This window comes from Perognathus longimembris, chromosome 3, assembly GCF_023159225.1.
Source record: "Perognathus longimembris pacificus isolate PPM17 chromosome 3, ASM2315922v1, whole genome shotgun sequence".
Lineage (NCBI taxonomy): Eukaryota > Metazoa > Chordata > Mammalia > Rodentia > Heteromyidae > Perognathus > Perognathus longimembris.
The window spans coordinates 99,323,930-99,346,494 of NC_063163.1; positions in this window are offsets into that span (position 1 = coordinate 99,323,930).

Sequence of the window (22,565 nt, forward strand, 5' to 3'; positions counted from 1 at the left end):
CTAGTTATCTTTAAAATAGTACTTTCTTTTTATGTGGAGGTTTCATTGTATAGGTTAGGCTGGCTTATAACTGCAACCCTCAGTCTCCAAATTATTGGATTACAGGCAAATGACACTATGCTGAACTGTAAATAATATTTTTGTGTGCGTCTGTAGATTGAACTCAGGGCCTGGGTACTGTCCCTGAGCTTTTATACTCAAGGCTCTACCACTTGAGCCACAGCTCGACTTCTGGTTTTTTGGTTAGCTAGTGGAAGATGAGTCTTATGGACTTTCCTTCCTGGACTGGCTTTTCAGTCTCTTGAGTAGCTAGGCTTACTGGCATGAGCCACCAACTTCTGGTTTGGAAATAACATTTAAACACTGTATTTTGGGGGTAGTTGGACAGTACTAGAAGTGAAGATGGGTCCTGTATGCTGGCTAGAATGGAACTTTACTACGTGAAGTACTTTTCCAGCCCTCTTTTTGCACTGGTTATTTTCTATGTAGGGTCTTGCTTTAGGCCCAGGCCTGCCTGACCAGTGCTTCCCTGTGACACTGAGGATGACAGGTATCTGCCTCATCTCCATCTCCCAAGTAGCTAGAATTACAGGCGTGAGCCACTGTTCCCAGCTAAACTCTTCAGTACCTTTCTTTTAGTTAAAAAAAATTATCTTTAGGTAGTCATATAAAGAAATTTCAATTCACCATGTTAGTTTATGAATACAATGCATCTCATTCAATTTCATCACATCTATCATTCTCCCCATCTCTCCCAACACCACCCATCTCCCCAAATTACCTGGCTCCATTTTCACTATGTACCTTGAATAGGATTGTGTTTCCCCATCTTTCCTCTCTCTATTCATTTACTCACCATCCTCTTGATTTTCCTCCTTCTCTATCTCTACCTCAGACAAAACATGTTTCAGCTTCTTGATATTGGTTTTGTTCAAGAAAGTTAGTTGTTCAAAGGAGTTATTAAAATCCTCCCCTGTTCTCTGTACTTTTAACATGAAATCTATTATAATTATACTATTTTATCACAGTTTTACTAGAAGGCACAATTGAATGAACACACAAAAATTTCTGGCACATAGAAAACACTCAAAAAACATTTTCTTAGATGCAGCCCAAGATACCATTTATACCTGTATTGTTGAACCAGCTAACACACAATTATACACTAGGACATGATTTAAGCTGAGTATCTTGAATCTTCAAGGTAAGGTGTTCCAAAAACCAGGATAGAAATTCTAATACCAGCCTATATTCTAATTGACTCACCTCCCTGCCTCTGCCATCACTGTGAAGTACTCTTGGTGAGGTGAGAAAAACACTGAGATATTAAGGCATGGAAATAAAACCTCTCTTGCTATATATCAATCTAGGTGTTTCCTAGATTTCTTTTTCTTAATAAAAAGTCCCTAATGTTAGGACTCAGAAAGAATTCAAGATCATATTACTGAAGAGATCCAAACAGATCAGGGATGTCACATATATTTTATGTGAGAAGTTAATCTTATTTTTTTTGCCTAAGCATAAAGTTAATAACCCCAACTTACCAATTCACTCTCATTTGAGAAACATAAAAGTCCTTAAATTTATGACTACATCCTTAATACTTGGGAAAGAAACCAATGGAAATTTCTAAGCAAAGAACAGTCCTCTAAACATATTCTGGTTTTTTGCTCATTAAAGTATTTTCACACACTCAATAAATGAAAATGTTCAAATGTCTCAGCAGATTTAGAAGTTTCTGAACCTAAGGGGCATTTTCTGAACCTTGTTTTAATACTGAAAAACAGACAACTATAATTCTGAGGTTCTTTATAAAATCTGTGGATGGTTATCTTAAAGAACAATGTATGTGGATACCTATCACATCATATCATTTGAAGGACTTTACAGTAAATAAATAATAATGTTGACCTTTGAAGAATTTGTCTTATTTTCATATTTATAAAACATAGATCAATAGGGTACTATTGGCCCATGCCTGTAATCCTAGCTACTTAGGAGGCTGAGATCTGAGGATTGCAGTCCAAAGCCAGCCAGGCAGGAAAGTCTATGTGACTCTTGTCTCCCATTAGTCAGCAAAAAGCTATAGGTAGAGCTGTGGCTCAAGCTGTAGTGTTAGTCCTGGGGAAGGGGGAGGCCTAAGGGGGTGGGGAGAGCTTAAGGACAGCTCCCAGGCCTTGAGTTCAAGTTCTAGAATCAACACAAGAAGACAAAAACAAACAAAACACATGGACCAAGCCAGTCACTTTAATCTGTACAAGCATTAAGGGAGTCTGAATATGAAACTAAGGTCTGAGCTACGTTAGAATAGGTTCCCTTCTGATGACCCTGAGTGAGAGTGATTGTTGTAGCTTAAATCTAATAAATCCAGTCACGAGAAAACAGAGAAGCCACATTTTATGAGGTCAAATTTTGGAGTCTTTATTAAAAGGCTGGGATGTAGTGGCAAAGGGCTTGCCTAGCAAGTGCATTGTCCTGAGTTTGAACCCAAGTACCAAAAAGAAAGACAAAAAAATATAGTTCAATAAATTTAACATACTTACACACATACATGCCTACACACACTGAAACATTAAACATAAACCTACATTAGGGAGTAGATACATCAGAGTTAAAGAAAAATTGTTGCAAGTATCCATAGGGGTAAAAGAACATTGCGCATAAAGAAAACATAAATTACTTCAGACATCATCAGAAACAAGGCAAGCTGGAAGATAGTGACATTTTAAAGTACTAAAGAAAATCTGTGAACAGAAAACTGTATTCTTGGAAACTATTTTTTAAAAAAAGCAAAGACATTTTCAAACATAAAAGTTGAAAGAACTCATTACCAGAATTTCATTGCAAGAAATATTAGTAAATTTATCTGTCAAAAGAAAAAGGATACCAGGTAAATTCTGTATAAATACAAGAAACTGAATACCAAGAAACTGTAATAATATGGATAAATATGACATTTCTTATTTCTCAACTCATATTAAAGGTTGGGAGGGAGAAATAGAAGTACAGTGTCAGGAGGTTCATATACTGTTCCTGAACTAATATTTTAACACAGAACACAGAATAGGCTTTAATAGCTTAAACATGTAGTATAAATCCTATATAAATGAATAAATCAACAAAATAAAAACATGTAGCTGAGAAGGAACTGAAGAAAAAGGTAGAGGGGATGGATAGGGTGAAACTTAGTGTTTTTAGGATAGTGAAACTTTTCTGTACTATAAAGACAGACACATGTCATACAATCTGTCAAATCAATATGATGATTACCACCAACAATGAACCCTAGTGTGAACCATGAGTTTTAATTAATTGAGATGTATCTGTGCTAATTCATCTCTGTAACAAAAGGACACACTAATTAATGCAAAGTTATAGAGGGAAATCTGGTAAGGGTGACTGTAGGATATAAGACTCAGCATGTGTCCATTATTTTCTTTTCCTGCAAACTTAAAACTGACGTATAACATCTATGAATTTGTTTAAAAGTTTGCATCTTAGGGCCGGGAATGTGGCTTAGTGGTGGAGTGCTTGCCTTGCATGCATGAAGCCCCAGGTTTGATTCCTCAGCACCACATACACAGAAAAAGCTGGAAGTGGCACTGTGGCTCAAGCAGTAGAGTGCTAGCCTTGAGCAAAAGAAGCTCAGGACAGTGCCCAGACCCTGAGTTCAAGCCCCAGGACTGGAAAAAAAATAAAGTTTTCATCTTATCATGATTCTAGGAGGATTGCTCAATAAAAGAATGTTTCTATTTCTTTCCTTAAAACCCTATCAGTTGTGGGTCACTAACTTGAAGCTATTTTTGGGTGATTTCTCAAGAACTGTCTATACTAATATATTTTGGTCTCTTTATGGTCTTGATTTGAAGGGGCTTTTATTGGGTCTCTTCTAACTAAGACCTTTTCTATTCATTAATTATTAGTCATGAGTAAGGAAAGCAGGCGATCCATGAGCAGTAGCTCCATTCCACTTGATTGTGAACTTCCCACCAATGAGCATATGTATAGAGACTTTAAGAAATGTAGAGACCTACTTGACATTTAGTTACAACAGAGAAGTGCTTGGGAGCTGAGTGGCTAGTAACACTTGTGCCTCTTTTTCTTATTCTGATTCCACTTATCAACTGTATTGTAATCTGTCATTTTATGTTTTGCTCTTATTTCCACAGAATGCCTCCAATCATTTGGATGGGCAAGACAGAAACTTATTAAATACACTGATTAAATGTCATAGATAATTCAGACAAAATTCTATGCTTAATTTTCATGTAGTGATCTCTGGTATACATGTCCATGTTTTGTAATTTTCTTCTTTTTTGCTTTTCCTAGACCTTTTCCTTCTTGGCTTATATTACTTATACAGAGGGAGTTTTTATTGTTATATTTGCATGTATGTTAAAAATATGTTCTACTAAATCCTACTCCCTTTATTATTCTCTTTTACTCCTTTCCTAAAACAATTTTAACTGTTTTCATTGCTCTATTTTCATACATGTAAATAATTTGCTTCAACCATGTTCATCCTCATTTACTCTCCTAGTTAGCTCAATATCTATGCATGAATTCTGATTCCCTCAACACAGCTTGTTTCTCTATTCCAATCCGCTCAACTTCCTGTTGATTAACAGCTTTCATTAAGATACATATTGTTTCATACAGAGTTGCAATGTATTTAAAATTATTTACTTTCTTTTTCCTTTTACCCTTCTCTTTTTCTTCCTAAATCGTCCCTTATTTATACTCATTCTTTAGGCATAAACATCTATCTATCTACCTACTTACCTACCTACCTATCTAACTATGTGTTTGTATATATACACATATATACATACAGGTATGTATATGTATATACATGTGTGAATGTTTGTCTATTAAGTCTAGCTGTCATGTATGAGCAAAAACATATGATATCTGGCTTTTTGAGCTTGGTTGGTCTCACTCAATAAGAACTGACTTTAATAACATCATACAAGACACTGATTTGTAAAGATTTCCAAGGTTCTTTCTGAAGCAAGGATAATGCATTTCATAAACAGTTGCAATAGCTTTAACTGCTATCATAAAAATAATTTTACATCATGTTCAATACCTTTAGAGAAAAAAAATCCCAGCATAAAAGCACTCTGAAAAGTAAATTAGGGCTAGTTAGATGCTAGCAGAGATCACTAGACAAAACTGACACTGAATGGCTTCCTAGAGCCATCCCTTTACCAGAATGAATGTGCTTCTGCAGTTTTGTGAGGCTCTTGTATCAGTATTCGAACGACCTTCAAGAGCTGGAAGAAAATTAAAAGCATGGGATTTGTAACAAGGTCGAATCACCCAATCACCTCTTTCAGCTTCTAAGTCTTTTTGTTTCCCTCATATGAGGACTGTTGGGATTGCTCAGACACACCTTGATAATTTAGAATAATCTCTCTATCTCAAAACCACATTTGTAATGTTCCTTTAGCTACATAAAGTAACACTCAGAGCTCCCAAGGATTCAAACATGGACATTTCAGGGGTACTTATTTATAAATAATAAAATATAAAGCTATATTATAATAATATAAAGCTACATTATTTATAATGATTAAAATGTCCATCTATATTGCATCTTCAAATAATGAAATGCTGTGCAACATAAAAAGAATATCATACACACACACACATACACACACATATATATGTCCAGGAAGTGTACCTTTATTTAGATGAAGCTCTAGATTATGTGAAATGAATCTGTAATAAGAGAAATCAGGTGATTGATTTCTTATGTGGAACTTTCCTCAAAAGAACATGAAAGAATTTTCTGGGTAAAAGGATTTTGACTTTTTTGGTAGTATTGGGATTGTGGAACTCCACCATATGCTTGCTAGGCTCAGGAATTTGATTTTTTAATCAAATTATTTTTATTAACTTTAAATAATTGTACAAAGAAGTTTCAATTTAACATGTCAAGGAGTAAAATGAATCTTGATCATTGTCACTCTTTTCATCTCTCTATCCCAATCCTATCTATCAGAAAGTTGATTTTTTTTTCTTTTTTGCCAGTCCTGGGCCTTGAACTCAGGCCCTGAGCACTGTCCCTGGTTTCTCTTTGCTCAAGGCTAGCACTCTGCCACTTGAGCCACAGTGCCACTTCTGGCCATTTTCTACATATGTGGTACTGAGGAATTGAACCCAGGGCTTCATGTATATGAGTCAAGCACTCTTGCCACTAGGCCATATTCCCAGCCCCAGAAAGTTGATTTTTAATTAGGCAGTGATATATGTGTGTGTGTGTACACATACATATGCATATGTGTACATATGCATATACAGATGAACACGGTGGCTCATATTTACAATCTCAGGTACTTACGAGGCTGAGGTGGGTAGGATTGGTATTCAAGGATAGCCTAGGCAAAGATTGTAAGACACCTCAACCAATAAATAGCTGGGTGCAGATGTATAAGCATGTGTGCAAAAAAAGGCTGGAGGTGTCACTCAGCAGGTAGTTTGCCTGCCTAGCAAGCATGGGGTTCTGTATTTAAGCTCACTGTGACCAAAAAGAAAATAAACTGTACATGTCAAAAGTATAAATGTATTTTATGTAAAGTATGCCTTAATTACATTGATTTGAAAAACAATCGTTTTATTTAGCTCTTCTCTACTTCATGGTACTTTTTTCTAGTGAACTAACAAGAAAAAACCTATCATAACTGAGTGGATAAAGCTTGCATGCCAGAAGAGCTGTGCTTCTTTCTTGAACGGATGCCTTACTCTGAATCCTTGAATACAGTGGTAAGTATTTCTAACAATTTGGCTTTGTTTGAGGGCTACTTCTTCCCTTACAATGAATGATGATAATTCTAACCTAGTTTTCTAGGGACCTCATCATTAGTAAACGAACTAACACTTGACACACAGACCAAACCATGTTAAAAACCTTGTTTATTATGAATCATCCATGATGCTGTCTAGATTTTGCACATCTCTTGTAGGGTGAGTGTCCTCAGATCTTGAGTAGATTGAGAGATAGGTGAGAAGAGTGAGAGAGATAAAGAATTCACATTCTCTGTGGTCCTTTCACCAACACTAAGTCCAAGCTGCTGCTCTTGGTAGAGGATAATGTTGGCTGGGACTAGACAACTCCATAGAACACCAATTTCACCATTATGATGAGGACCACAGTGGTCTCAATTATTTAGTGTCTGGGAACTCATTGGAACTGTCCTATTTGTATTCAGATTGGGAGAATAACAGCTTCCATACCTGTGCATTAGAGCAGTAAAGTATTTGTAGTGAGATAAGTAAAGATCTTAACTGTTTTTATGAGGGAGAGGAAGAGAGGCTTTGGAATCAGAAACAAGGGGAATGTTGGTGATCTGAAGGCCTATGAAATGTGTGTATCATGGCCTGTCACGCTGAGAACAATTTAGTTGGCCTGGCCTATAACTCTACTCAGTTTACAGTTAAAAACAAGCCCATGTTCGCTGTGGCTCAAGAGGTAGAGTGCTAGCCTTGAGCAAAAAGAAGCCAAGGACAGTGCTCAAGCCCTGAAGCCACACCCCAGGACTGGCAAAACAAAAAACAAAAAAAAAAAAAACCCAAAAACAAACAAAAAAAATCTTAAAAAAAAAAATAAGCCCATGTTTTATCTAGCTAACTGTGCTCTTCACAGGCATGCTATGCTTCTAGCCTTAAATATTGAGTTAGAGTTTAGAAGACCAAGAAATGATAAGACTAGTCTTCTTTAGTCCAGGAAAAGATGTTTCCCTTGAATACCCACTGGAAGGAAATCATTTTTCTACTAGTTGCAGATCTTCAGGGAGGAGAAAAGACTTATTGTACCTACAGATGAGGAAACTACTAATCAGAAGAATATTCTAAAACTATGTTGTCCATTCACAATCTGCAGTATTACTACAAGGTTGTTCACTCATGAGGGGTCAAGGGTTGTTTCTCTATTTTATGACATCTTTCTCTCCTTTACAATGAGTGAAGATAGTCCTAACCTAGTTTTCCATTTCTAGGAAGCAAGGCTCCCTGGTCATTTGATTTGCCTTTGCAGCTAACATCACTGGATGCTATCCCACCATAGTGGTTTGACTGACCCCAGGACTCCATGGTTTCTGAAGGTATGATCCGCATGGAAGCAGAACTGGGAGGAACCTCCAAGAGGGTATAGTGGGAGTGGTTTAGATATTTGGAGGTGTGTTCTTAAAGGGTAGTTATCCTGGACTCCTTGGTAATTCTTGTAAGGGACTACAGAAAAGCTAAACTTGGTCTCACCCAGCTCTCTCTCCTCCTGCTTGGAGGTGTAATTATTTCCTTGCTATGGCAACCCCCCCAACCCTGCCACCCCCATCGTTGTCTGCTCATGTGAGGTAGCTGAGAACTGAACCATTATCAAAACAATACCTTTGAATCCAAATTACTGAGTGAAAGAAACCTGAATAAAGGCATTTTTCCTTCTTTCTTTCTTTTGCTAGTCCTGGGACTTGGGATTCAGGGCATGGGCCCTGTCCCTGGCTTCATTTTGCTGAAGGCTACACTCTCTTGAGCCACAGCACCGCTTACAGCCTTTTCTGTTTATGTGGTGCTGAGGTATTGAACCCAGGGCTTCATGCATGCTAGGCAAGCATTTTACCACTAAGCCATATTTCCAGCCCAGCATTTTTCTATAGTGCCAAAATCTGGCTAATGTAGTCACTGTCCATGGGCTTTTCAGCTTTCTCACTTCCTCTTTGTACATTTTCTATGACCTATATTTTGGCTTTTTCTCTCTCTGTTTATACATACAGGTGTCTATAAGTCGGAGTCTCACTAAATCTAAGCAAGCCTATGTCCACTGGCTTTACAAGAAGAGAGACACACAGAGTTGGGAGTCTGGACGTGAAATTGGAGTTAGTCTGGGGAGATCCAGATGTGCTCCACTGATCTTGAGAATGAAGGGGAAAGCATCATCAAAAAGGATTGTGAGACAATGTGACTCTTCTGTGTGTCAACAGCAGCCCTAAATAGCTAGTTTGACCAAGGGCTGAATAGAGTGACACATTGAAGTGCCAGACTTTGAAGTTAGGTCCCACTTTACCACGTGAACCCCACTTTACCACATGAACCCCACTTTACCACATGAACCTGAGATAAGCAGGCCCTGTGAGCAAACCCAGGACAAGCTTATTAGGGCCCAGTCAGTCAAGAACTCTAACCACTGGGAATGCTTAACTCTAACCACCCCCAGATTGCCTCGAGCCCTGAGCCAATCAGATTTGCACCTCTGTCCTAATCTTGCTTGAACACCTGATTGTTGTAACTTTGTTTTTTGCCTTTATAAGCCCTGTGTAATCGCAGCTTGAGGCTCCCTCCTAACCTCCGCTGTGTCGGTGGGTAGGACAAGGCCCGAGTTGCACCTCGCTTAAATAAAGCCTTGCCTTGCTTTTGCATTTCGGAATGTCTGAGTCTCGGTGGTCTTCTTGGTGGTCGTTTCACGACTTGGCACAACAACATGACAAAATTCTTTTGCACTATTAAAGATTTTTGATACATTCTGTCCAAATGCATCCCTCTCACCTATTGACAGGAACAAGTAGATATACTTGAAGTAGTGTGGGGGTTCACTACAATGAAACGGGGTCCCCCCAAGGGAGGGGATTCCTGGTTCCCCCAAGAGTCCACCACACAGTCTCCAGCTACAAGATGACAAAAAGACAGATTTATTGGGGAAGTAAAAAGTGAACAAAAAGTGAACCGACCGGCCTTGGTCACAGCCTGGACTCGGGAGCTGAAACTGGCGACCATGTGTGCAGGATCAGGGCCCAGACTCGGGAGCTGGGACCACCCGCACGTGTGCAGTCCAGACTTGGGAGCTGGAACCACGCACACCTGTGCAGCCCAGACTCAGGAGCTGGGACGGCATGTGTGTGCGGCCCTCCAGACTGGTTATTATAAGGCAAACATCACAGTCAAACGTGCCACACGCAGGTGACCAATGAGGATACAACACTTAGAGAGCATGCTAGGCCGCACTCAGGTGGCCAATACAGTTACAGCCTGCCTCATAGTATCTGTTTGAACCAACCTATCATTCTAGTTGGAATTGGCACATGGATTTGGCGGGGCTCACATTACGCCTACTCATAGGAGGGCACAGGTTTAACCTTGAACGTTCCTTGAACTTTCCATGCTTCAGGTGGTCAAGCAGTTTACACAATCTTATCACAGCAAAGGGGAACTTCCCTGGATAGGGTGGGGGAGATCTTAGTGAAGATGGAGTTGGCTTCTGCTCTAATCTGAGCTGGAGTCTACCTGAAGTTCCTCCACAGCTAATGATGGCACTGGCCAGATCTGGCCTCCCTATTACATACTTTTTTTTTTTTTTATACTTCACTTAACACTGTGCTAAAATCTCTGCCCTTACAATAAGGCAAGAAAATCAAAGACTGAAGAGTTAAAGTAAACCCCATTTTCAGGCAGCCCCCGTTTTGTTGTCTATTTAAACTATGAGTAACCCAGGTCACCAATTATCCCAGCTAGCAGGACAAGCTTATTAGGGCCCAGCCGGTCAGGAAACTCCCTGCTTAACTCTAACCACCTGGGAATGCTTAACTCTAACTGCCCCGGAATGCCTCGAGCCCTGAGCCAATTAGATTTGTACCTGTATCCTAATCTTGCTTGAACACCTGATTACTGTAACTTTGGTTTTCTGCCTTTATAAGCTCTGTGAAATCTCAGCTCGGGGCCTTCCTCCTAACCTCCGCTGTGTCGGTGGGTAAGACAAGGCCCAATCTGCAGATCGCCTGAATAAAGCCTTGCTTTTGCATTTCGGAACATCTGGCTCTTGGTGGTCTTCTTGGTGGTCTTCTCACGACTTGAGCATAACAAGACATACAGATAAGAAAGGAAAAAGGGAAAATTTCTCTTTATTTGTACTTGGCATGATTGCTTCAAAAGTAAATCACCAAGGAATCTGTAAGACAAAACCAAAAGACCCTAAGAACTAACAAGTTCAGCATGACTCAGTATAAGATTAACAGACAAAAGTTTATCACATTTCTGTGTAACAGATGTATAGAATAGGAAAGTTAAGTTACAATGCCATTCACAATTATTAAAATTCTTAGGTGAAAATGTAACATGCCATGTACATGGATTATCTGCTGAAAGTTACAATGAGGATAAAAATTTAGAAAGACTAAGCAAATGAAGATGAAGACATACTATATTCCTAGACTGGAAGGCTCAATAAAGAAAAGAGAGCTATTTTCTCCAAGTAGATATACAGGTTTAATAGTATTTATAAAAATCTCAATATTTTTATACTAGACAAAGTTATTTTAACATATATATGGAAACACAAAGATACTAGAGAAACCAAACCACTTTTGAGTTAAGAATAAATTGGGATTAGTTGTCCCACGTGGTATTAAAATCTATGTATCTAGCATAAACAGGACAGTGTTGTAATGACAAAAGGATAGACTCACAGGTCAGTGCAATGGAGAATAAAAGTAAACAGAAATAAAGCCACACAAATATGCTTGATTGATTTTTCACAAAGTGACAAATGCAATTCAGTGGAGGAGGGATAGTTTTTCAATATTTACAAAATTCGCTCTCCAAATGAACATGTCAAGAAAAATCAAATCTGCAAACTGAGAAAACATGTATAAGCCATATGATGTCGTCTGGATCTTGACTATCTCCCCAATGACCCTTCTGTTGAAAGCTTTGCATCCCAGGATAGTACTGTTAGTATGTGATGGAACCTGTAGGAGTGAGGTTTAGTGAGAGGTCTTTAGTTCATTGGTATTATGCCCTGGAAAGGAATAGTAGGACCTAGAGGACTTCATTCTTTGCTTCTTTGTCATATGGTGAATGGTTTTGTGCAAGCAAAATGGAAAATAAGTGTATTTGGAAAGGTAATCATTACTACTAGCAAACAAAGAAAGACAATTATCGAGTCTATAAGAAAATATCACTACATGTTATTTAGCTGACCTAAAATGAAAGGAAACAACAGCACAAACGCTAGTGAGGCCATAGAAAAGCTGAAGCTTTCACACTGACAGCAGGAACAAAACCAAAACATGGGACTGTAGAAAATGGCTTAGAAATGGAAGAGATAAGAAACTAAGATATTCTTACCAGTAGCCCAGAAGTGCATATCAAGTCATTAAATGGAAAAATACATGTCCACACCAAGACTTCCTATGTAAGTACTTATTGCCCCCAAATCAAAGATTTGCAGTAAGTAAATAGTTAAATAATCATGGTCCATCTACCCCATGGAGCTGTACTGGAGGAAGAAAAAGGAGCAACCCAATGGCTTGAAAAACTACCAAGAGCAAAAGCACTGTGCCCACAGAACTGACACCCACCTCTAAAAGGCCCTGACAGCATGACTCCCTTTATATAACATTATCACATCACAGAGAGGTAGAAAAATTAATAGTTGACAGGGACTGTGAATTTTGGAAGGCAGAAATCTGGAAGTGACTATAAAGGAATAAGACAATAGATCTTTGAGGGATTAGGACAAATTAAGTAGTGATTATATGAATCTACATAAGTCATCAATTAACAGAGAATTTTGCAGTCACTCCAGTTTTAACTGGATTTTGATATTGTGTGTCATTGTTTAAGATGTAAACTTTGAAGGGTATAAGGAACTGACCTATATTGTTTGGTCATTTTCTATGACTATAATTATGTGAAACAATTTAAATTGAAAAATAGTCCTTCACAAATTCTTTTACTCCATGAATACTAAAAAGACTAACACTGTCACAAAGAGAGCCTCCCTAGTCAGAGTATGCTCCAGTGCACCTCAATACCATAATAATGCCTCTCAGAATGGCTTATCAAAGAAGCAACAGATAATGGACCCAAGCAATTATCTGGTTCTCACAGCATCCTTTAGTGAGGAACAGTCTATCCCAGACACTTGAGAAGTATGATTTCCATTAGGCACAGGCCTTTAGTGGAATGGATGGATTACAACGCAACTGTCACATCTGGAAGAAGCTGTGTTACCACACAATGAGAATCAGGCTGGAGCTTGTGGACTTGAGGCCCTACGCAATGGACAATCCTGAGCTTGGGCCCCGGATGTCAGGAAGGTCTCATTTGTAGGGTATAATACACAGAAATGATGAGTATTTCATTCAAGTAAAAAATATAAATCAGCATAAGGGGATAGGGAAACAAAGTCTCATTAGAAGAAAATGACACTTTTGGTCTACAGAAGCCCAGTTGTGAGGGCTAGGGAGGTGAGCAAAGAGAAATCCCAGACCCAAGCCCAATGCAAACAACTGAAGCATGTTGAAAAGCCCCATGGGTATCTGTAGGTTTGAGAGAAAACTCCAAGACATTGTTTCTGTCAAGACCTCCTGGGGTTTGTCATGCTGGAGGCTTTATTACTTTAAGAACCAAGGACTGACTTATTTTCAGCAATTTGGATCATGTCCATTTCTTGTCAGGGGACAATACCACGGGCATATTGGGATTCAGTAATGCTGCTGGAATGACTAGGGATGTCCAGATTGTCACTTTACCTGTCACTCAACCAGAAAAGCAAGACATATTTAACAACTAGCACATAATTATTGCTGCAACTGGTTGAACCAACTCTGTCCACAGAACTTGCAGGGGTGCAGGAAACACCACAAATGCACGACCAGCTTCCCTTACTTTGCACATGAGCCACTGCAGGGAGAAGGCTGAGGCTCAGCCCCAGAGCTGTAGCAGGCTCCTCTCTGGCTGCTCTGAGATGAACAGCATCGTCCTTATAAAAAGTGCAAAGGCACTTCACACCAAATTCCCACAGGAATTTGTTGGTTCTAGTCTTGCTGCCTACTCACTGACTTCACCCCTTCTCCTGTCAACTAGGACCCAAAGAGTAACAGGCTGCAAATAGGCAGAGACCTATTCTCCTTCACAGACTCAGAGAACAATTGTATACCCTGTAAGATTGAAACAGGGTACAATTCTACAGGGTACCCTGAGATCCTGGGGAGACACTTACACTATTATAATGCTAACTCATGAAACTCCTAGAGGGGTAAAAGAACTATGTATACCCTTGTAGCAGGGGCCGCCAAAGACACCAAGAACCTAAACACTGATCAGTGTTCTCAAAGCTAGGCTCATAGAGGTGACCAGGGCGTAGTTATAGGTGCTTAGGCTGAATGCCTCAGAGATTTGCTCAAAGGCAAAAGAGTGTCTGGGCTAAGAGTGAGCCAAGTCTCTTGCATTGTGATTGGAGCTTCTTTCCATCAGCCAAGGGTAGAATGCATGATGGCACTCAGTCATTCACTTCTCAGAAAATATTTCTTCCTTTCTTTCTCGTCCTTTCTGTTGTTGTCTTCTTTTTCTCAAGCATTTATTGTGAGAGGTGATATGAGGGACTGGATCTGGCAGCCATCCTGCTTTGGCTGAGCAATAGGAATACCTTTACTGTGTTGGTGACACACAATTTTCTGCCATCGCTCTCGGTGGGCAGAGCCCACATGTGAGCCTTCTGGCACCACGGCTGGCAGAGACCACCAGAGTTGCAGCCCTGTAACAACATCTGCTGAGTACAGCAGCTCAGTGGTAGTAGGCAATGCCTTTTCTGGTTCTTGTCTCAGGAATTGGATGAATGAAGTCTAGGACAATGGAGAGTGATTACCAAGAATGTTATTCAGCTACTGTTGCTCTGTCAGCCCACTTTGTCTTGTCTGTGTGTCCATAGACTCATCATTTCTTCAGGTGGCTGAGTCTAGGGGTTTTTATACCCTGAACTATGCGCTAACTGGCTCCCTCTATTAGAATGAGGTGTTTTGGAAGGTAGGTTTTTATTGGTAGGGTCCCACAACATTCTGATTGGTTGTTCATTCCTAATCTGGTCCATCCTGAAAATGTTCTCCCCATAATCCCAGGAAGGTTATAAGAACTAGAAGGAATTAGAGAAGGGAAAAGCCAAATGATCTGAAGCAATGTCTATTTTGCTTCTGTTTTCTGCTTGCTAGGCCAATATGCTATCCAAAGGCACAGGGTCTTGGTTAGTTTACCCTTTCAGAGTGACATATATCTGAGTTCAGAAGAGAAATATGGAAAAATGGAGAAGGGAGGGAGAAAGAACCAATCTGGCTGAAAGGAACACATATTTGAAAACCCTGCAGCAGGACAGCTTTGCATCTTCAAGAAGCCAACATGGTAGCTAGGTACGGTGGCTTATGCCTTTAATCCTAGCTACTCAGGAGGCTGAGAGCTCAGGATAGCAGTTTGAAGCCAGTCTGGGCAAGAAGGTCTGTGAGGCTCTTCTTTCTAATAAATTACTCAGAAAAAGCTGGAAATGGCCCTGTGGCTCAAGTGGTAAAGCACTAGCCTTGAACACAAAGAGGCTCAGGGACAGAGCCCAGGCCCTGAGTTCAAGCCCCAGGACCACCACCAGCAGCAATAGCAGCTGAGGGCAGGCAGTAGAGGACCAGAGGGTTGGGGAGGGTTGCAAACATACCATGCCACAGGGACTACATGCAGAGGCTGAAAATCCAGGACTCTCAATAAAACTAGTGGGAAGCTACTGATGAAACTTAAGCACAAAAGTAAATGGCATCTGATATATATTGTTAAAGGTCACTGGATTTTCTATGGAGAATGAATCTGAGGGAGGCAAGAAAGGAGCCAGAGAGAGCAGAGTTCTTTATTCCATGTAGGTGATGAATGTGGTGGCTTAGCCCCAAAAGTCCCTGTGAAGGCAGTGGTACAGATTGCAGATGGGTTTCAGAGGTAGAAATGACAGGGGTTTACTTATAGATTCGAAGTGAGGAGAAAGGAAAAGGAGGCATTAAAATGACTCTCACATTGCTGCTGAGCAAATTCTGACTTGTGCTCTTACATTTGTGCCATGGTGTTATTTTCTAAGATAATAAAAGCCAAAGTAGGAAGAGCGTCATAAGAGAAGACAACCTTAGGCCTTCTGTTTGTATCCTTTAGCTTTGGGATGCCTGTGAGCTTTCTGGGAGGCTATGGCACAGAGTCTGCAGCTCAAAAGTAACCCGAGGGCTGGTGATAAGGAACTGGGAATGGGTGGCTTATGGGTGGTACCTTGGTGAAGTCAAGGTCATGAGTGGAAGGTTGATGTAGAATGCATCTCAATGCCTTGCAATGTCTTGTTTCCCCTCTGCTATGCTGAGTTGTCCTCTACCTCCCCCAAAGGCAATTGCTAATGGGCTTAGCCTTGACCTCAGGTCTGAGGGTATCTGGGTAGTAGAACTTACTGACCTGAGAAACCTTTTCATCTGTAGGAGAGTAAAGCCTCACAATGGAACCATTATTGATTAAGGCTACTGATTGACACCTGTGTACAACAATACTTTTATGAAGCAAAGTGAAAGTGAAAGAGAAAAGGGAAGGGAGATAGGAATGGGGAGGGAAAGGAGAAGGAGAAGGGGAAGAGGAAGGAAGGAAGGGAGGGAGGGAGGGAGGGAGGGAGGGAGGAAGGAAGGAAGGAAGGAAGAAAGGAAGGAGGGAGGAAGGACAGGAAAGGAAGAAGGGAAAAAGGGAAAGAAAGGAAGGGAGAGAAGAGAAAGAAAGAGGAAGGAAGAAGGGAGGAAGGAAGGAAGACTGATTTCAGAATCTCAGTATGTGGATGTGGCAATCACATTTGCATAAGGTGCTGTACTTCAGATGACTTGAGTGTGCTAACTGGGAGCAATCCATATTTATGATTTGAAAATTGCTGACTGAATAATTACACATTAAGTAACTTCTGTTTCCTTGTATATTATTGTTTCTAATTAGCAATGGAGGAAAATAAAGTCATTATTATTTATGGTACAGTTTAGGTTTGGCACGTACACCAGGCTCACTGTCTAGCTTCTCATCTTTTCACTGCTGTGGCTGGATTCCTCCCGGGTCCTCATGGAGCAAGCAACCCTGACTGGGAGCTTCCGAGCCCTTTCTCTCCTCCTTTGCTCCCTTAGCCCTGCACATGTTCGATGGTCCCTAAGTCCAGTCCCACCCAACACTCTCTTTACAGCTTTTTTTTTTTTTTTTTTTTGCCAGTCCTGGGCCTTGGACTCAGGGCCTGAGCACTGTCCCTGGCTTCTTCCCACTCAAGGCTAGCACTCTGCCACTTGAGCCACAGCGCCGCTTCTGGCCATTTTCTGTATATGTGGTGCTGGGGAATCGAACCTAGGGCCTCGTGTATCCGAGGCAGGCACTCTTGCCACTAGGCCATATCCCCAGCCCCTCTTTACAGCTTTTAAGGAGTCTTCTGTGCTACCAAGTGGAAAATGTCCTTATTCTGAAGCCACCAATGCTAGGTCACAGGAGGCCACTGCTTTCTGCAGATTACTCAATCTTTGTGCTTATTGTTTTGTTTTGTTTTTCTATCATGGACAAGTACTGTTGAAATATTTTCTAAGTAAACCTAATTGTAAATAAGAAACATCAATTACACAATAAGCCCCAATTAACAGATAGAATTTGTTTTCTTCATCAAAAACAAATTAAAAAGAAGCCGGAGCATCTTAGCGTCTTAGCCCATTAGACTTTGTTTCAGGCATTCATGAAGAAACCTTGTGTTCAGTGGAAGGCTCTACACTTCCCACAGTAGTCTAGTTACTTGGTTTCTGCCTCCAAAGTACATCCCCCCCCTCCAAATATATGATGGGAAAGTTATAGTAAGGAATTCTATCACCTCTAACATAGCAATTAGCTTGATATTGTGTAATCCTATAAAATACAGTGTCTATCCCTGGGTCACAGTTTTTACTTCCACAAAAGTTTACATCTAAATCATTGAGTATACACATGAGATTTGAATAAATTATATTCACTAGCTTTGGGGTTCTGTTGTGATTGTTGTTGTTTCCAGTAGTGGTATTTGAACCCAAGTCCATGAGCTTGCTAGTCAGGTGAATCAAGTGCTTTACCACTTGAGTTGTTTTTGTGTTTGTTTATTTTTTAGATACAGTTCTGTCTTTTCCTCAGAATGGCCCCAGATCACAATCCTACCTCTACCTCCTGAGTGGCTAGGATTATAGACATAAACCACCTGCCCCTCAGTGATGATAGTTTTAATGATACCCAAATAGTTTGGCCTTACTGTAAGAAATGGGACTGGATGGGCCTGCATAGATCCTTAGCAGTTGGCTATCTACTGAGTTTTATAAGTTTAAGTAATCTAGATGGAGCAGTGACTTAGCTTCAAAGTACAGTCTCCAAGACTATTCCTCAGAAACAGACTCATTGAGCCTGGGACCAGCTGTTGCTGCTTGATTGGTTAAGCTCCCAGAGTGTCCCAATGTTTACAGCCAATGATTAGGCTCACTGATCTACTCTCCAAGATCTCTAAAATACCTAATAATTCCATGATGCTGAACATACATGTATGAATAATTTTTAAAGAAAAATATCTCAAATAAGAAGCAGAAAAGAGGAGAGTCAGTTTGGTAGCAAGATCTAAAATTGGAGGACTGAAATGGAGATTCAAAGGCTATACATCCTTTGGCTCTAGTTTAAAGAGCCGCAGTCTAGAAAATCAGAATTTGCTGTGATTTCCATTTTGTAAGTCTGAATTCAAGCTAGCCAGCAGAGTGCCAGTTAATAAAAACAATATTACTTTTATTTGTCCTGTCAGATAATTTACACATCAATGTCTTTCAGATAATTCACTTGGAAGAACTATATTAAATAAAAAGGAATTTTTATACACTATAGGATAAGGTTGTTTTTTTTTTATATACTATGGGACAAGATCTCATAGTAACAGTACTGAACCAGGGGAGATATGTGGGGAAGGAGAACATCATAGTCAGTCTCACTCAGAAACTATTTGCAAGTGACTTCAGTCCATTGTTTCCCTCTACCTGAGCTCCAAGGAAAAAGAAGTGAGCCACTCAATTAGAAGCTTGAGATAACCTGGTAATCAACAGGCCAGAACTTCTTCAAGATGAGTTCATGGGTATCTCTATTGAATTTACAAGATGAAGGATAATAATATTCAGAAAAACAGGCTATGCCTTTCATAATCTATTCAGAAGGTAATAATTCTCCTCTAGACATTGGAAAAGAAATTTGTATCATAAAGACAAGAGGCAGCTGTGACGTGAGAAAGGTGACATTCATAGGACTAAGATGGAGACCAGGTAGGGTGAGGTGAAGATGTACAACTTCACAGAGCAGAGCTGCTTCTCCATATGAGCTCTTGTCTCTGGAGGACACTTTCATCTAACAGTTCAAAAGGGCTTACAATAGCAATTATGTCCCTCTGAAGTGGTTGCAGGCTTCCAGAAGCAGTTGTGCATGGGACTCTCTTGCAGAGGCTATGTGTCTTTTATACCATCTTATGTCCCCTGCAGCCTTCTAGGACATGTAAAGCAGTCAGAGCAGAGAGCCAGATGAATAACAGAAAGCATACCTGTGTCAGAATTTCCTGCCGGGTGTACAGGTGGTCTAGAGGATGAGGATTCATGGGCAGGACTCAATTGTCCTACCCCAACATCTGGCATGACTAGAAGGCAGAAACTCCCTAACAGTCATATAACTCCTCACAAATAAGCAAATTTTAGAATTTACTGAAACAAAACCTAATGATGACAATGGATTTCTGAACAAGTAGACATCACCAGTACATAAGTTGAATGTTTTCTTTCTTTCTTTCTTTCTTTCTTTCTTTCTTTCTTTCTTTCTTTCTTTCAATGAATGGACCCCTTGGCTTTGTTTTCTGCACTGGAATAATACATAACGGTATGCTGTACATAAGCCCAAGGCAGCTCAGACCCTCAGAAAGGTTTTTGTGTACAGGTGTATCTATATCTACATCTATCCAGGGAAGTCAGTGGGTGTTAGTATGGTTATAAGTACACATCACTGGGCTTCATATTTGTTCAAGCAGCAACATGGACTCCTACCTGTCTGGATTAGGATTTTTTTCTTCTTCTTTGTTCTCCATAGTGTTTACTCATCAAAATTCCTTCTTTATTGAGGATTCAGCAGCCATCTGTGCTGTGACAAGCTGGGCATTCAGTAACAGCTCTGGCAAGACCAGCCTTGGAGAAGGGAAGTCTATGCCCTGGGGCTTGGGTAAGCCTTCCAGGGATCATTACACAAGTACTTCCTGGAATCAGAGGCTGAATGGCAACTGGTACTAATCCTTAGCACCTGTGTTTAGATGGGTTATTGGCAATAGAGACCCACAAGGGAAGCCCCCTTCCCTCCATAGGCAGAAATTCTTTTTTTCTATCAGTGTCACCATTCATTCTGATAAATTGGCTGCAAGCACATCCGTCTAGTGACCCATGGAGACTTTGAAGAAAGACTGAAGCAGAGGCAAAGGTGAAAGACATGAACTATGCCTTTTTGAAAGCTGTTCTTACCGTAGAGGGACAAATTTCCCCTGGAAGGAAAAACAATCGATACATTCCTCTAGAAATAAGCATACATTTTATCTGAAAAGTTGAGCAATACAACTTCAGACTAAGTTTATAATGTCTTAAGCCATACTAGTCCCACCCTAAATTAAAACTCACTATGCAAGGATAAGCAGAGAACAAGAGAGGGAGTTGGTGAGCTGAATTCCCAGTTATTAGTACCAGCAGACAGAAAGGAGCAACTGGGGTTGGAAGGTCTTAAATCATGAGGAACCCAGCTTTCTGTGTTTGGGGTTAAAAGCAAGGATAGCTGACTGGTGACTGTTAATGGCGGGCCACCTCCACTGTGGATGTTTGGCTTCAATACCTACTTCTCTCCTTCTTTGGCAGATCAATCTCTACAAACTTTCCTATAAGAATTAACCAGTGTTGCCTTCCATCCCTGACCCTATCCCCTAACATTTCAAGGTCCTGTATAGTCAGGTCTAACACCAGATCCAGAGCACCTAGTACCAGGAAGTATCTAGCATTGAACTGATTTGCATAAAGAAAATATGTGGAGCTCATTTGTGCTTCTCCATAAGTGACTAATTTGCAAATTGATGCATCCACACTTCCATCACCACCCCACACCATGTGTGTGCCCATGCACACACAGAGAGGGCGCTATGGAAACCTGCATCAGAATGGAATAGAATGAAATACAATCATACACCAGGAACCAGCAGTGAGGCCTGATCCAGCTCTGTCACTGGATAAACAAGCAAAGCTGTAACTCAGAGAAGCTTCCCAGAGAAGATCTCGAGGCCAAGCCAGAGGACAAGATTTGAGTGAGGCTGAGTGCTCTGTTCTACAGCTGCCCTCACATGGGATGGGGTGACTTTACACCATGGAAGAGAGGTATCCTGTGCTGCCTATGGCTGTGAACACCTGAGAACACTAACTTGTGAAAAACAGAGGTTAGAGAGCTCCCAAGTAATAGGTGAGAGAAGCTAGAGAGAAAATGAGTGAGAAGAAGACAGACAGCATCCGGTGTTGGAAATTTGTTGTTCAAAGTCTGAATGGAGATATAGGCTTCTCATTGCTTGCCCTGGCTGGTGAGAACTAGAATGAAGAATCCATAAAAAGACATCACCTGGAGCAGAGCAGGTCATTCACGGACTCTGCTGGGCAGCCTTGGAAAGTGGTGCTGAAACTGGGATTTTAGATTCAGGCCCAGAGTCTCACCTTAGGTCTGGCCTCTTGCTCCCACATGCCAAATAAAGACACATAGAAAAGAACAGAGGGGCTGGGAATATGGCCTAGTGGCAAGAGTGCTTGCCTCCTACACATGAAGCTCTCGGTTCAATTCCCCAGCACCACATATATGAAAAACAGCCAGAAGGGGCGCTGTGGCTCAGGTGGCAGAGTGCTAGCCTTGAGCAAAAAGAAGCCAGGGACAGTGCTCAGGCCCTGAGTCCAAGCCCCAGGACTGGCCAAAAACAAACAAACAAACAAACAAAAAGAACAGAGAAAGACCAATTACATGGCAGACCTGAGAAGATAGCACTCCATACATCTTCAGCTGACTTAGGGGTTACAGATATTGGTTTCAGTCTAAATAGGAAGAGTTGGGGCAAGGGAAGAGAGAGCTATACATAGCTACAATGGTTCTAGTCAAAGTATGGTCTACCAGTCTTTGTAAGCATTCTGAAGATGTTATTATCACCTTACTGTTGGAAGAGGAGAATGTGGCCTGTGCAGGTGGTCTCCTGGGTTTGGGTCTGTTTTCTTTTGGATGATTAAGATGATGACATTGCTTGTTTGAGGGGAGATTTTCCCCTCTTTCATAAGAGGCTTAATGGAGAATCCATTGCCCATGATGGTTGTAGAGTGCAACCAACCAGAGGATAGCTCAGATCAAAAAGTGCAGATGCAAAGTCAGGGGTAGAGGCTAAATGTCCAATTTTTAATTTACAGACCCAGTAAAAGCAGCCTTTAAGTTACCTCTTATAGTGTGGCTGTCACAAAGAAACTCAAAGGACACCAAGTGTCAGATTTACATAACATACAAGCAGGTTTCACAGCAAGCAGCCTCACTACTGATTTCCTGCTGAGAAGGCCATTTCTCCACAGGAGCTGCTACCACAGGCAAGCAGGGTGGTCCACCTTCACACTCCCCTCATTGTTCCCAGATCCCAGATCTTGAGGGGTTGATAGCTGGAAGCAATGAGTCCTGGAATGTTAGAGGAGCAATCT